At 41.5% G+C, this 16,061-nt stretch overlaps 1 protein-coding gene across 6 annotated transcripts in view; it reads left to right on the plus strand.

The window, feature by feature from the left end:
* Positions 1-16,061, plus strand: part of Tnrc6b (trinucleotide repeat containing adaptor 6B) — a 233,601-nt gene that overhangs the window by 29,774 nt on the left and 187,766 nt on the right. For all 6 annotated transcript variants that reach the window (XM_037197686.1, XM_028871192.2, XM_028871189.2 and 3 more), the window contains exon 2: positions 12,694-12,768. The gene's annotated coding sequence lies outside the window, so the exon portion shown is untranslated. The remainder of the gene's footprint in view (positions 1-12,693; positions 12,769-16,061) is intronic.

A 16,061-nucleotide genomic window follows, 5' to 3' on the forward strand; every position in this document is an offset into this window, starting at 1 on the left:
GAGAGGAAGGAGTTTATCTCATTTTACAGCTTGTAGTCCATCATCGAGGGGACTGATGACTCAGGCAGGAACTGAAGCAGAGGCCATGGAGGGGTGCTGTCATTGGCCTGCTCCTCAGGGTTTTCTCAGCCTGCTTTCTTATACACCCTAGTACCATCTGCCCAGGGGTGGCACAGCCTATAATATCAATCACTAAGTAAATAGACCACTGGCTTGCCCTCGGGCTCATCTAGTAGGGGCATTTTCTCATTTGACTTTCCCTCTTCCCCAATGACTCTGACTTATATCAGGTTAACATAAAACTAGCCAGCATACTTAACATCAGAGTTTTTCAAGGGGTCCTCCAGGTCTCAACTAGTTTATTTTCTGCTGGGCTACCGTGTGCCTTTTTGAGTTGTTCTTTCCTGGGAGCATGATAGAATTTTCCAGAGGATCTAGTACATTCACTACTGCCCATACAAAGAGTAAAAGCACACATTAGTGTTCAGCAGTTGTCTCTTTAAGCCAGGTTTAAAAGAACCTTGCCAAAACATAAGACACTGGTTCTTCCTCATATTATTAATATCTTGAAAGAAAATTTGAATTTTGAAAATGTTATGGCTTATTGTTGGTAGCTTTCTTTTTCTTTCCTTCTCTTTTTGAGACAAGAATCTCAAAATGTAGCCCTGGAGCTGGAGAGATGGCTCAGAGGTTAAGAGCACTGGCTGCTCATCTAGAGGACCTGAGTTCAATTCCCAGCACCCACATGGCAGCTCACAACTGTCTGTAACTCAGATTCCAGGGGATTTGACACTTTCACACCAATGTACATAAGATAAACTTAAATAAATTATTTAAAAAAATGTAGCCCTGGCTGGACAAGAACTCACTGTATAGACCAGGCCAGTCTGGAATTCACAGAGATTTGCCTGCCTCTGCCTCCTAAGTGCTAGAATTAAAGGTGTAGACTATGTTGCTGGCCTTGTTGTTGGTAGCTTTTAATAAACTAACAAATATATAAATGCTTCAGACTTTTAGCTGTTTAGTGTGGTATATATTGATAATTGTAATAACATAAAACCACTTTGGAGTCCTCTGTACTTTTTTGGGTGAAATGAGATCCTGAGATGAATGGGTTTGAGGGCCATTGTTTTAATTTCTAACAACTTCAGTTGGAATCACAGTTTCTCTTCCTGCAGGAGGCATAGATTCCCACTTGTGATGGTTTGAATAGGTATGACCTCCATAGACTTACATGTTTGAGTGCTTGACCCGTAGGGAGTGGCACTATTAGGAGGTGTAGCCTTGTTGGAGTAGGTGTGGCCTTGTTGGAGGAAGTGTGTCACTATAGGGGTGGGTGTTGAGGTCTCATATGCTCAAGCTATGCCCAGTGTGGCACTCAGCCTCCTTCTGCTCTCTGCAGATCAAGATGTAAAACTCTCAGCTCCTCTCCAGCACCATGTCTGCCTGCATGGTACCATGTTCCCCTCCATGATGATAATGAACTAAACCTCTGAAACTGTAAGCCATCCCCAATTAATGTTTTTCCTTATAAGAGTTGCAGTGGTCATGGTGTCTCTTCATAGCAATAGAAGCCCTAAGACACCCCTCCACTTTCTGAGCATTTTGTAAACTTCTGTGTTACACAGGTTAATGCTTAGTTGTGTTTTGTTTTGTTTTATGTATGATGTAAGTGACAGGCTATGTATTAGATGAAATTTCTTCAAGACTTTCAAGGTATCCTGTGCCCAGTGTAGTATAAACCATTGTTCATAATTATTTTCATCATTGTTATCATCCATATCAATGTCTACCTCACTGGTTTATCTAAGAAACTGTACATTTAAAAACTTGGCAACAGTTGGTCATGGTGGCATACACCTACAATCCAAGTACTCTGCAGACTGAGGCAGGAGGATCACCATGCGTTAGAGGCTATTCTGGGCTGTGTGAGACCTGCCTCCCAAAAAAGAAAGAGATCAGGATGTAGCCCAGTTGGTAGAGTGCTTACCTTTCATGAACAAAGCCCTAGGTTCCATATCCTGTCCCCACTCCCAAAAAATGGGCTGGTGTGATGGCTCATGCCATAATCTCAGCATTGGAAAGCAACCATAAGAGAATACTGTGACCTTGAAGGTCATCTTGGTTCACATATCAAACCTTGTCTCAAGGAATGCAAGTAAACAGAATTAAAATGTGCAGTGTGGAAGAAGAATAAAGACTTTTCTTTACTTATTATAAATGGATTACAAAAACATTCTACTGAGCCAGATATGGGTGTAAACACCTGTAATCAGCACTTGGGAAACTAAGGCAAGAAGATTGCTAGTTCTAGGCCAGCCTGAGCTACACAGTGTGAGGTGAGAGGTTAGGGTATATAGTGAGACTCTGTTCTTCTAAACAAAAAAACAAAACATAAAAATGTCAGAACTGGAGGGATGACTCAGTCACTAAAGTTCTTGCAAGAAGACCTAAATTCAATCCCTAGAGCCTAAGGCTGGGTATGGTGATGTGTGCTTGTAATTCCAGCACTAGGGAATAAAAGACCGAAGGTCCCAGAAGCTCACTATCTAGCTAGTCTTGGCTAACTGGTGAGCTCCAGGCAATGAAGGCCCCTGTCTCAAAGGAAGTAGACAGTGACCCTTAAGATAACACTTACGGTTGTCTTCTGACCTGCCCCCCCCACACACAAATATACATGCACCTACACATACATACATACACTCCCTCAAAACAGGTATGGCAAATAAATGAAATAAAACTTTCTTATGTGACCAGCAGTTACAATGAAACCTGACTTCCATCTCTTTCTCAGAAAGCTTGATGAGCACAGTATGCTGTACTTCACAAGCATTCTGAAAAGCTGATTGAGTTGAATTACTACTGTTCTTTATGTGTAGTACTTATATCCCCCACCAATACTACCCCTACTTCCAAGAGACTTACAGTGACTTGTGTTTAGGTTTTCAGAAGGCAGCCTTATTTTCTCAAGCCCTTGTGTTAAAGAATTGACCACTTGTCCTAGAGGCAGGCTGGAGGACCTAACAATTGAACAAACTGGCTTAGTAGCCCAAGGTGGATACCTGTCTTTCTCATCATTCCTAGTTTAGACTTCCCTGCTATACCAGGCAGCCTTCCCTGATTTCCCAGATAGAAGAGTAAATTTGACACTTTAAAGTTAAAAATCTTACAGCCAGGTGTGGGAGGCAGCTGTTGGATGTGTGTGAGTCTAGGACAGCTTGATCTATGTAGTAAGTTCTAGGTTTCTGCCAAACCAGGGCCAAAGATTCCTCCACTGCTTCAGGTACCATGGGGGAATAGCATGCTGCCCTGCTGTAAGATGCTTTTTTAAAAAGATGTGAGTGAGTAGAATCCTTATGAGTAAGCTCATAATATTGAATTGAGTTGACTTAATTTTTTCCTGAAAGTATGTGCTTATCCCGCAAAAGGGTTGATTGAGAATGCCACTTGGGCTGGCATTGTATTTAATGATACTGATGAAGTGTTAAGGGACCCCTCTGATGCATACTGTCTTAGTGTACAGCTTCTGTGAAGAGACACCATGACCAGGACAACTCTTATAAAACAAAGCATTTGACTGGGGTGTAGGTGGAGTTTTCCTGTGTCTCAGCAACCACTACCCAAATAATCATTCAGAGACTTAATATAAATTATAAATGATAGGCCAGTAGCTCAGGCTTGTTAATATCTAACTCTTACATTTTAAATTAAACCATATTTCTTATCTACACTTTGCTACTTGGCTTGGTACTTTTCCTCAGAATGGCATGCCCATCTTGCTTCTCTCTACATGCTTGTGACTCCTGACTCCACCCTTCTTCTTCCCAGCATTCTCTGTCTGGTTCTCCCCCTAACCTTATCTTGTCCAGCTATTGACCAGTCAGCTTCTTTATTAAACCAATCACAATGACATATATTCATACAGTGTAAAGGAATAGTCCACATTTCCTTCTTTTTATCTAATTAAAAAGGAAGGTTTTAACTTTAGCATAGTAAATTTATATATAACAAAACAGTTATTAAGCTGCATGGTGGTGCACACCTTTAATCCTGGCACTCAGGAGGCAGAGACAGGCAGATCTCTGTGAGTTTGAGGCCAGCCTGGTCTACAGAGTGAGTTCCAGGACAGGCTCCAAAGCTACACAAAGAAACCCTATCTTGAAAAAACAAACAAACAAACAAACAAAAAAGTTATTAAGTAAGAATTACAGTTACAATATCCAGTCCATTTGTATTTGGCAAATTTAGAGAAAATACTATATTATTTATCTTTGTGATTCTAAAGTTTTATATCTAATTTACCTTTTATCATAACTAAGGAAAACTTTAACTATGACTATCTTATAGAGACCCACAGAGGTTTCCTAGTGAGATCTTACTCAGAGTCCAAGGATCTGAGTTTGCTTTACCCAGCAGGGCTGCATAAGGGGATGATTTGACCACGGGTATAGTTACCAGGTGTTTGGAAGGGTCTACACTTGGCTGTGCAGTGTGTAGATCTAGCAAGGAGGAGGTCTTTTGCCCCACCCCTTGGCATTGTTATAAAAAGCCCTTTTGAAGAGGCAGAAGGGGCCGTTGGGTTTTGATCCAGGTCCTCCCAAAGCTATGCTGTGTTTCCTTCTTTCTCCTCTTCACTATCTTTTTATCTAATATTTTCTTATCCCTCTCTCTTCCTCATAGGAACCCTTATAAAAGGTGAGAGCTGGCCTCTCATACTATCTAGTCTTCAATTCCATCAAAGACTCCAGAAGGGTGAAATGTTACCTAATGACAGAGACATCTGGCTGCCTGGACAGTCACCCTAGGTTCTTCTGTAACATTGGAGCATCCAACTTTGGCCTACAGGCCTAGTGTATCTGACAGCAAATTAAGACAAAGGCTGTTTTTGGTTGTTTTTTTTTTTCCCCAAATGGCTAGCTTTTGCCATAAAGAAAACAAACTCCATACGGAGTTTCTTCAAAGCCCATCATCTTCTCTGAAGTAGATTGGTACTGCCAGGAGTGGATATGTCTGATTGTCATGAAAAGCCTAAAGTTATTAAACATATTAAATGCCATATTCTGTAGGTCTTTGAAGTGTTTGAAGGCCATCTATCTATTTAAATATGCCTGTTGATGAGCTTGAAAACATACTTAACATGACCATAAGTTTGACTATTGATCTGTGTTTCTTAATTATATATATTTCTAAGTGAGCTGTGTAAACACAATACCCTAAACACACTGCAACCCATTCAGAAGGTGTTTTTTTGTTTTTTGTTTTTGTTTGTTTTTTTTCTTTTTTGGTGGGGGTCTGGATCTGTTTTTACTGAGCATTTGTATTGTTTTTGTGATTCCATGAGATGAATCTTAAATTGCTATTTTAGCTGCTGCCGGTGCAGCTTAGCTTAGTGCATGGCAGCTCGTTCTTACCGCAGGCAGCTGCCAGGAGATGCCTCTCTGTACTGTGGCCCCTGTGAGAGACTGCGGGAACCCACTACACAGCTTAGCTCTTGGCCTGCTGGCATGGCTCATGATGACAGCTCAAGCTCACAGGCATTAGCCAGCATCTCTGTGCTGCAGCCAGCACCAGACATAAGACTAGGAAGCTGCATTTGTCTCCATCCCTATGTGTTTTTAGGACCTTCCCTCAAGTCTTTGTCAGGTTCCACGTGGAAATTCTGGCCCCATGTTGGGTGCTATTTGTAGGCAGAGTTTTCCTGTGTCTCAGCAGCTACTTCCCAAAAACCATTCAGAGACTTAATATAAATTATAAATGCTTGGCCTATAGCTCAGGCTTGTTATTAGCTAACTCTTACATTTTTGAATTAACCCATTTTTTAATCTATGCTTTGCCATGTGGCTTGGTACCTTTCTTCAGAATGGCATGCCCATCTTGCTTCTCTCTGCATCTGCTCGTGACTCCTGGCTCCGCCCTTCTTCTCAGCATTCTCTTGTTTGGCTCTCCCCCTAACCTTATCCTGTTCAGCTATTGGCCAGTCAGCTTCTTGACTAAACCAATCACAGTGACATATATTCACACAGTGTAAAGGAATATTCCACACTGGGGCTCGCTTACAGTTTCAGAGGTTTACTCCTTTATCATCTTGGCAGGGAGCATGGTGGTACACAGGCAGACGTGGTGGTTTGAAAGCAGCAGGAGAGAGCTACACTGGTCCTGGCTTGTGCCTTTGAAACCTCAAAGCCCATCCCCAGTGACACACTTACAAGGCCACACCTACTCCAACAAAGCCACACTTTCTAATCCTTCTCAAATAGTGCCACTCCCTGTGACTAAGCATTCAAATATATGAGCCATGGGCCATTCTTATTCAAACACCACACAGATGCTTATCCCTGTAGTCCACACATAAGCAAGGCTAGGGAGTATTGCCTGTACAGTTACTAACAGAGGAAGGGCACATCCAGATTGCCTGTGAGATGAGATGGTGTCAAAGATTTCACAGAAAAGATTGCCTAAGACTGCATTTATCTGCAAGTTGAGAAGTTTGGCCTCTGGGTGCTTTTAAGAGGAAATAGCTTATACAGAGGCTCAGGAAACCATGGGTGCTCTAGGGGAACGGAATACAATGTAGCTTTGTAAGATGAAGCCAGAGAGGTCAGCAGGGACTGGACCTGGTATAGCATGGAGTGGAATTATATTAGTCAAGATTTTGTACTTTCTAAATGTCATTCTGATGTTGGAGGTAGGTGGGTATTGAGGATAAGAAAATTAATTTTTAAAAAGGAGTAAAATTAGTAAAAACAGATGAAGTCAGTGAAATAGGCACAGGTAAGAAAAAAAAAACACTGGAATGTTAGAGATTAGAATTAGTAGAGTTTGGTGCTGATGATGTTGCCAGAGTTCTGATTTGAGTGGGATGACTGCATTTCAGATGAGCAGAGGGAGAACACATGGTGGGGCACACGCTGTTTGAGTTGCAGTTTATTGAGTTTTAGGGACCTGAGCACAGGAAATAGAGAGATGTCTATTGGCAGTAGGCAGTAATGTATCGGGTTCTAGAGGTCGGTAAGAAAGTCAGCACACACCGGGCGGTAGTGCCGCACGCCTTTAATCCCAGCACTTGGGAGGCAGAGCCAGGTGGATCTCTGTGAGTTCGAGGCCAGCCTGGACTACCAAGTGAGTTCCAGGACAGCCAGAGCTACACAGAGAAACCCTGTCTTGAAAAACCAAAAAAACCACAAACAATCAAACAAACAAAAAAGTCAGCACACAGTTGGTGGTTACATTTCTGAAAAGAGAGAAGGACATTGGAACTACAAACACAAGCTGGGTTTTCAAAGCTGGACTTAGTGGTGCACCCTTGCATCAGGAAATTGAGGGAGGAGGATCACAAGTTCAACGACAGCCTAGATTATATAGTGGGACGCTCACTCAAGTTAAAGCAAAAAAACTTTTTTCAGCAAATATGAATAGCAGAGAAAAAGGGACACCAGTATTAGGACACCAGAATTTAGGATTAAAGGGTTATGTATAGTTGGGTTTGTTTGTTTGTTTGTTTGTTTGTTTGTTTTAGTCTTTGCTCTTTACTCTTATGGGGGCCTGCCACCTGTCACCGCCACAGCCGCTGCCACCACCACCACCACCCAGCAAGTTGGTAAATTTTCAGAGACTAGAGCTAAATAATGTCTCTGGCCATGACAGGAGCAGTGCACTCATAAATCTACAGCAGCTGTGGCTGCCTGTATAAGACCTGCACTAGATGAAGCCATTGCCTCCTGATGCCGGGATTAAAGGCCTGCAAAGCCACAGTGCACCCCGGACAGCTTGATAGCCTTTGGCCATCCTCGGAGCAGTCATGGTTTTCAGTGCTCATTTGGGTCTCAGTTAAAGTGTTTGGTTTCACAGGTCTGTGATCCTGGTAATTGGGAGGATGGAGCAGGGGTATTTGAGGTTAGCCTGAGCTACATAGGAAGACTCTTTCTCTCACACCGCTACCCCTGCAAAAAAGAAAAGAGAAGAAAAAGAAAAACAACAACAACAAAATCACCCCACAAAAATAAGGTGTTTTAGATATAGCTCACTCAGTAGAGTCCTTGCCTAGTTTGCACAAAGTCCTGGATTCAGTCAGGCGGCGGTGGTGGTGCACACCTTTAATTCCAGTATTTGAGAGGCAGAGGCAGGGTCAGGGTCAGGGATCTCGGAGTTCAAGGCCAGCCTGGTCTTCAGAGCGAGTTCCAGGACAGCCAGGGCTACACAGAGAAACACTTTTTGGAAAACAACAACAAAAAACAACGAAGTCTTGGGTTCAATCCGTAGCAATTCAGAAGTAGAAACAGGAGGATCAGAAATTCACGTCATTCTCCCTTATAGAGGGAGGTGGGGCCAGCCTGGGCTATGTGAGACCCTGTCTCAGAAAATAAACCAGTAAAATACATAGTAACAAAAGCATGTAGTGTTTTCTTTTGTTGTTTCGGTGTTTTTGTTTGCATGCTTTTTACTTGCTTTGTTTTTACAGTGCTGGAGTATAGTGTATTCCTTGACAGTTTGCATTTCAAGACTATACTAGATACCTGCTGGTGACAGCAGTGAGAACTGAGAAGGCTGGTGAGGAGAGACTGAGTGATGAAGAGCTTTTTCTGTGCTGTGGAGTTTTAAAATGAGAATTAAATTGAATCACACTGAATAGTTGAGTTTGAAAATTAAAACCCTGTCATATCAGAGGTGATACTAGAAAAGTAAGTGTCATTTGTTGAATATATATGTCTTTCACCTTGCCATAGTCTCTAGGAAACACTTAACTGTAATTATATCATGTGAGTTTAGTTAAACACTTGACTGTAGTCTATTTCAGTTTAGCAAGACCTGGGGATGGATGAGTCCGAGGTATGCAGGTTCTCATTGTAAGTTCCAAGATTCTTCTGGTTGCTCCTTAAGAGAGTGGAAGAAACCGCAGTGGTTGGTAGCTTACTACCATGACAATGCATGACCAGGTGGTAGGGGTAGATTACTTCTGAGCATTTCAGAATCGTCGTTTGAAGGAGTTTTCCTGGTATTCATCTCTTAGAAGGGAAATACTACTGTAGATAACTTAAGCTGTTGGTTTTAGAGTCACTGTTTATGCTTGTCTTCGGTATGTATGTACTTGACACAGATCAAGTAAAGAGGCTTTTTTGAGAAACACGATTGGAGAATACTTAGAAACCGGGCATGGTAGAGTACACAGGTAACCTCAGTTACTTGGGGGCCAAGGTGGCACAGTCACTTGAGCCCAGGAGTGCAGAGATGCCCTGTTCCTTCTAAGGAAAAAAAAAAAAAAGCACCTGGAAAATTACCTAGTTTTCCTTGCTTGTTTGTTCTTGGTCACAGTGTCTTTTTTGTCCTAGCTAAGTGTCAGTGAGTGTCCAAGATGACAGTGAAACAGGCAAAGGAACTTGTTGGTTACAGTCTCCACCTAAAGTTGTCTATCGAGAGCATAAGTAATGAGCTATACCATTGTGACATTGGTGTAGAGTTTAGACTGATCGAGAGAGAAGTCATGCATGGGTCAGTCTGGGAAGAAACTTTAATCAAAATAGAGAGCTAAAATGAGGCAGTGTTGTTCTCTTGATAATCAGAGGCTGACCACCAATTTAAGAATCTGTCCCTTCTCTGAAGTGCCAAGGGTTTACATGTAACTATATAACCCTGAGTCTTCCAGGAGGACCAAATCTGTCTGGGGAGGGCAGCCATCTCTCTTGACTTTCTTCAGTGCCATTTGATGGGGAACTGCCAATATTATGCCAACATTAAATTCCTGGGATGCAGTTGGGGTTCACTTCAGCACATGCTTGTTGGACATCTGCTCACTAAATTAAAAGATGTGTAAAACAGTCTTTGCTGTCAGGGAGCTCATGTTGGGAAAAGAAGACAGACTCATGTATGTTACCAATATAACAGAGTTTATCTCAGAGGAGGGTCTGGGAAAGTCCTGGAGGGGACACCAGTGGCAAAGGAGAGGAAGGGAATCAGCAAACGGCCTAGAGCAGCAATTAGTTTGTGAGTGATGGACAAGAAGACCAGATGCAAGTTGGAATGCACAGTGCAGAAATGGGTCTGGTGAGTTCTTTTTTAAAAATCTGCACTAAAGGTAGTGAATACTTACTGACTCATTTTTTTTAATCTCTAAGGAGAGTATTAGTGCCTTTTTTTCTTTTTTCTTTTTTTTCTTTTTTCTTTATTAAGAAATTTTCTACTCACTCTTGGGGGGTGTGGGGATACTGACTCATTTTAAGCCACAGCATACACAAAGATCAATTTGCTTTTGAGATTGTTGTAACAACAGTGTGTAAAGCAGGAGCATGAGAGAGTAAGTAAGATAGTCCTAATTCTGTGTGTAATACCATTGGTGTATTGATTCAAACAGTGTTAAGTACAGTAAACAGAGGGGATGGTAGATACGGTCATTCAGTAGAGTACCACTTCAACCCTTGTGACATACTGGGGACCTAGAACTATCCCTTACAGTGTATAACCCTGGGGAATGGCATGTCCTCTCGTAGCCAGAGTACGAGGTTGGTTATGAAACAAAGTGGACAACTTCCAGGTGGAGACAGTTTTCCGAAAGTTTTTGCCTTGTTTTGCCGATCTCCACACTCACAGGAGGTACATTCTGAGCAGGAGAGAGACTTGTCATCAGAAAATAAAGTCAGCCCTGCATTTACTAGCTGCTGGTAGTGAACTAGATTGAAGAGATTGTGCCAACCATTATTTGGCATTGGATTGGGAAGGAGCAAGAGTGGAACAGAGCCTTTGGCTGAAGAGATAATGACAGTGAAAGTGAGGAATTGTGGGTGGATCTGAGGTGCAAAATTTGAAAGCATAAATGCTAGAACTTATTGATGAGCTTGTGTGAAGGGTTGGGGAATGTAGGATTACTTGAGTGAGCTTAAGATTCTGATCTGGGCCTTGGTAAAGACAGTGAAGACAGAGAGGATTAGTCAAGTCAGGGTGAAGGTGGGGTTGGGTTTAAGTTGAGTCTGGTGATTATGAGACATCCAGATAGAGACATTGAAAGGGCAGTTTGGTATTTTTGAGGTAGATAGAACAAATAAAATAAGAAATAGTGAAGATTTGTTTGTGCATTGTGGCATACTGTAATCTTAGCACTAGGGAGACTGAAGCAGGAGGATTGGCCAGCCTGGGCTACATAGGGAGACACTATCTTTTTAAAAATTTTTCATTCTTTGAAATTATTACACAATTATGTCATTTCCCACCTTCTCTTTTTCTCCCTCAATCTCTTCTATGCATGCCCCCCTGCTCTCAAATTTATGGCTTCTTTGTATTTAATTATTGTTGTGTGTGTGTGTGTGTGTGTGTGTGTGTGTGTGTGTGTATTCCTAAGTCTGTGAATACAACCTGCTCAGTACATATAATATTAGCTGTATATGTACATGATCTCAGGGCGGTCCACTTGGTACTATATGGACTCTCCCCAGGGGAACGTCATTTCTCCTACTCAGCATTCCCTAGTTGCCCATGTCTAGGTGGAGGCCTGAGAGCTTTCCCCACCCCCTGTTAGTATGACCATTGGTGTCATCACTGTGCAGATCCGGTTTAGGCATTCATGTTGATGAGACTTAAGGGATGTAGCCTTTCTGGCATTTCTGGGAGAAACAATCTCAAAGCAAACTTCCTGTTCCTCTGGCTCTTATAATCTTACCAGCCTCTCTTCTGAAATGAGCCCTGAGCCTCATTGTGTTATAGCTCTATCGGTTGGTAATGGGCATCACATAATGTCTTGTTCTCTGTGTTTTGATTAGTTGTGGCTTTCTTTTTCTTTTTCTTTTTTTTTTCTTAATAATGGTCTTCATCAGTTACAAAGAAAAGTTTCTTTGATGAGGAGTGAATAGTACACTTACCTGTGGGTATAGGATAAATATTTAGAATGTAGTTAGGGATTATGCTGGTTTAGTAAAGTGGCAGTTGAAGGTTCTCCCGCAAGATCCATCACTATACTAGCTCCAGATAGTTGGCTAGTTTCAGTACCAGGCATGACTTCTCCTTTTGTTGAGCAGGCCTTAAGATCAATTAAAGGGCTATTGGTTACTGCCAAAGTATGCATGCCACTATTGAACCCTTAGGGTTATCATGCTGTGCTGGTCATTGTTGTGGTTCATATGGGGAGATACTATCACTAAACAGACAAAAACCAGAGATGCTCAGCACATAAAGGTGCTTGCCTAACAACCTGAGTTTAATCTGGAACCTACATCAAGGTGGAAGGAGAAACTGACTTCTGAAAATTGTCCTCTTACCTTCATATGAACACTGTTGCATGCTTTTTCTCATTCACATAAGCACATAATGCACACAATAATAATTAAAAATTAATTTGTTTAAAAAGAAAGTAGTAAAGATTGAACATAGATTTTAATTTCACTTCAGAAACTGTTGCTTTCCTGTGTTGATAGGATGGAACCCAGAGCCTCATACTTTGGGCAAGTGCTGCACCAGGGAGATTCATCCCTAGCCTTTACATTTTTAATTACAACTTGTTCGTTATTGAATGGGTGTTGGGCACCTTGTGTTATCCGTACATTTTATTCTTTTTCACTTAACTTCAAAAGAACACTTGAAGAAGATGTTTGCAGAGTTGGCCACTGCCAACAAACTCTAAATGAAAGAGTAGATTAGATGAATTGCCTGCTCTGTTGCTTCTCTGGGCAGCTTACATTGTGTGGTTCATTGTTATTTTTTTTTTCTTTTCAGGGTTTTGGCTTTTTGCACTGAATGTAACCTAGACTGATCGTCTCAGGCTTGTGTTGCCCCAGGATACTGTCAAAGGTAAGTGTTTTGTTTTGTTTTTTAAATCATCTTCAGTAAATCAGGGGTTTTCATTTTAAAAAGAAGGAAAATATATGGGAAGGCTTCTTTCTCATATTCTTAAAAAAAAAAAAAAGATTTATTTAGGGGCTGGAGAGATGGTTCGGCGTTTAAGATCACTGGCTGCTCTTCCAGAGGCCCTTGCTTCAATTTCTTTTTTTTTTTTTTTTTTTTTTTTTTTTTTTTTTTTTTTTTTTTTTTTTTTTTTTTTTTTTTTTTTGGTTTTTCGAGACAGGGTTTCTCTGCGTAGTTTTGCGCCTTTCCTGGAGCTCACTTGGTAACCCAGGCTGGCCTCGAACTCACAGCGATCCGCCTGGCTCTGCCTCCCGAGTGCTGGGATTAAAGGCGTGCGCCACCACCGCCCGGCCCGCTTCAATTTCTTATACCCACAATGTGGCTCACAACTGTCTGTAACTCTCGTTCCAGTAAACCTAATGTCTTCTTCTTCTGGTCTCCTCTGGCACTAGGCACATATGTGGTATAGAGATGGACATGTAGACAAACACTCTTACAGATAGATAATTTTAAAAAATAAATTGTATTGCAGTAAGGCTCGTTAAGGAAGGGAAGGGCGCAGTTGCCTTTAGCCTACTGGCTATGGGTGGGATAGGACCTCTGTTGGTCTTTTCTGTATCAGATACACAGATTGTAAGCCCAGTGCCACTTTGAGATCTTTGGCAGCAGTTAACTCTGCAGCTCACACACGATTGAGCCTGTATGATAATGAGTATTCAGAGATGGGTAATGCCTGGGGGACACTCACCAACCTAAGATAGAGCACCTGTGTGGCCTGGGCAGGCATCTCCATGACGAGTAAGGTGACCTGCTGACGTCCCACGCAACCCAAGTCAGAAGCTCATTTTTTAGTAAAAGGGGGACCTGTAGGGTCCTGGCCCCCGTTTTGGGTAACTGTTGCCTTGCTTGCTGACCTTGACCTTGATATCCTCCCTATGCTAATTCCCAGCCGGGTTCTACCCTCCTGAATGCTTAAGGGAAGTTCCTTGTCTGTGTATCCTGCATAATGGGCGTTAACAGCTTAGATGCAAGATTGTAAAACATCGGCAGCAAACTTCTGCCCTCCGGGGTTCTCCCATTGTGCTGTAAGCCTGTATTTAAGGCCTCCTCCCTCCTTCAATAAACAGCATTTGGCATAAATTAAAATAAATAAATAAATTGTATAATTTTGGATTTCATTTCTTTTGAAAAAAGACATGTTTTGTGGTTTGTTTGTTTGTTTGTTTATTTATTTACTTATTTATTTTTTTATGAGACAGGAGTCTCTCTACATAACCCTGGCTGTCCTGGAACTCACTATGTAGACTAGGCTGTCCTTGAACTCACAAAGATTTGTCTAGCTCTGCCTCCCGAATGCTCAGATTAAAGATGTGTACTACCATGCCTGACAGTTTATTTTTATTTCATGTATATGGGTGTTTTACCTGCATATATGTCTGTGCCCATGTATGTAGTGCCCATGAAGGCTGTATCATCCTCTGGACCCAGAGTTACAGATGACTATTAGCTGCCACGTAGGTTCTGAAAACCAAACCTATGTCCTCTGTAAGAGCTACAAATGCTGTTAACTACTGAGCCATCTCTCCAGCCCCAAATTTTCTGCATCCTTTTAGAAAGGCAAAATATGCTCACAGTATCAGCTTTTAGCATTCTTGTTTTAGGTATTTCTTTTAGAATACACTGGTATTGAGACTGGGGATTTGCTTTCTAAAAGCAATTTAACAAATCACTTTGCTGAATGTACTCCTGTGGCAAGTGGGGCCTATAGACCCCTTCAAACCTTTATTTCAGCCTTTGAGTCTGCATCGTTTAATATAGAATCCCTGTCTGTAAGTTTTGTCCTGAGTTGTCTTATTTGGTGGTGCTGGCATCAAACCCAAGGCTTTGTACATGCTAGACAAACTCTGTACCACCAACTTTGCCCCTATTTTACTATAAGGATGTTTTTTGTTTCCTAGATAAACTGTGGTTTTTGTGGTTTTGTGTCTTGGTTTATTGTTGTTGGTTGGTCTTTGGTTCTTTGTGGGGCCCATCACTCAGTTCCCAAATATATCACACACGGAGTCTTATACCTTATTATGAATTCCCAGCCTTAGCTTGGCTTAGTTTCTAGCCAGCTTTCCTTAACTTATCCCGACTACCTTTTACTTCTGGGCTTTTCCTTTCTCTAACTTATGTAAATCTTACTCTTACTCTGTGGCTTGCTGTGTAGCTGGGTGGCTGGCCCCTGGAGTCATCCTCATCCTCTGACTGCTAGATCTTAGATGTCCCTCCAGATTTTTCCTTCAATGTATACTCTCTGCCTGCCAGCCCCGCCTATCCTTTCTCCTGCCTTGCTATTGGCCATTTCTTTATTAGACTGTCAGGTGTTTTACACAGGCACAGTAACAAAGCTTCACAGAATTAAACAAATTCAATATGAACAAAAGTAACACACCTTAAAATGTTCTACTACATTCTCCCCTTTTTGTCTAAATAAAAATAAAGATTTTTAACTTTAACATAGTATAACTACATACAACAAAAGCCATTATCGAGTAAAAATTAATTTATAATATTCAGTCCATTTGTGGTTAGCATATTCAAAGAAAACAATGCATTATCTATCCTATCTTAGTAAATTATGTATAAAACTTTAGATTCACTCTCTATCATAACTAAGAAAAACTGCAGCTATAACTATTTAGCCTTCAACTCCATCAGTGACCCAGAAGGATATAATATTACCTAACAACAGAGACATTTGGCTGCTTGGACAGTCACCCAAAGTTCCTCTGCAGTGTTGGGTCATCCATCTTCAGCCTATAGGCCTAGAGTATCTGGCAGGCTTTTCTATGAAGCAGGAATTTTGGACTGTCCTACCTTGTTTTGGCAAAGTTCATCAGTCACTTTCCTGTATGTCTTGCAGAGTATCTGGCACACTCTACAGTGAAGCAGGAATTTTGAAAGACTGTTCTGCCTTGTTTTGGCAAAGTTCAGCAGTTTTTTTTCTGTGTGTCCTTCATGTCCAAGCTGCACAGCACATTGTCAGCAGTCAAAGGCAAGAACAGTTTCTTTGCCCAGGGGCTAACATTGCCACAATGAAAGCAAACTCCATAAGGAGTTTCTTCAATGCCCATCATCTCTGAAGTAAATTAGTGCTGCCAGGAACAGATGTGTCTCATTGTCATGAAAAACTTTATGCTAACAAAACATTTTAAATGCCATATTCTGTAGGTCTTTGAAATGTTTGAAGACCA

The sequence above is a fragment of the Peromyscus leucopus genome, chromosome 20, assembly GCF_004664715.2.
Source record: "Peromyscus leucopus breed LL Stock chromosome 20, UCI_PerLeu_2.1, whole genome shotgun sequence".
NCBI classification, from domain to species: domain Eukaryota; kingdom Metazoa; phylum Chordata; class Mammalia; order Rodentia; family Cricetidae; genus Peromyscus; species Peromyscus leucopus.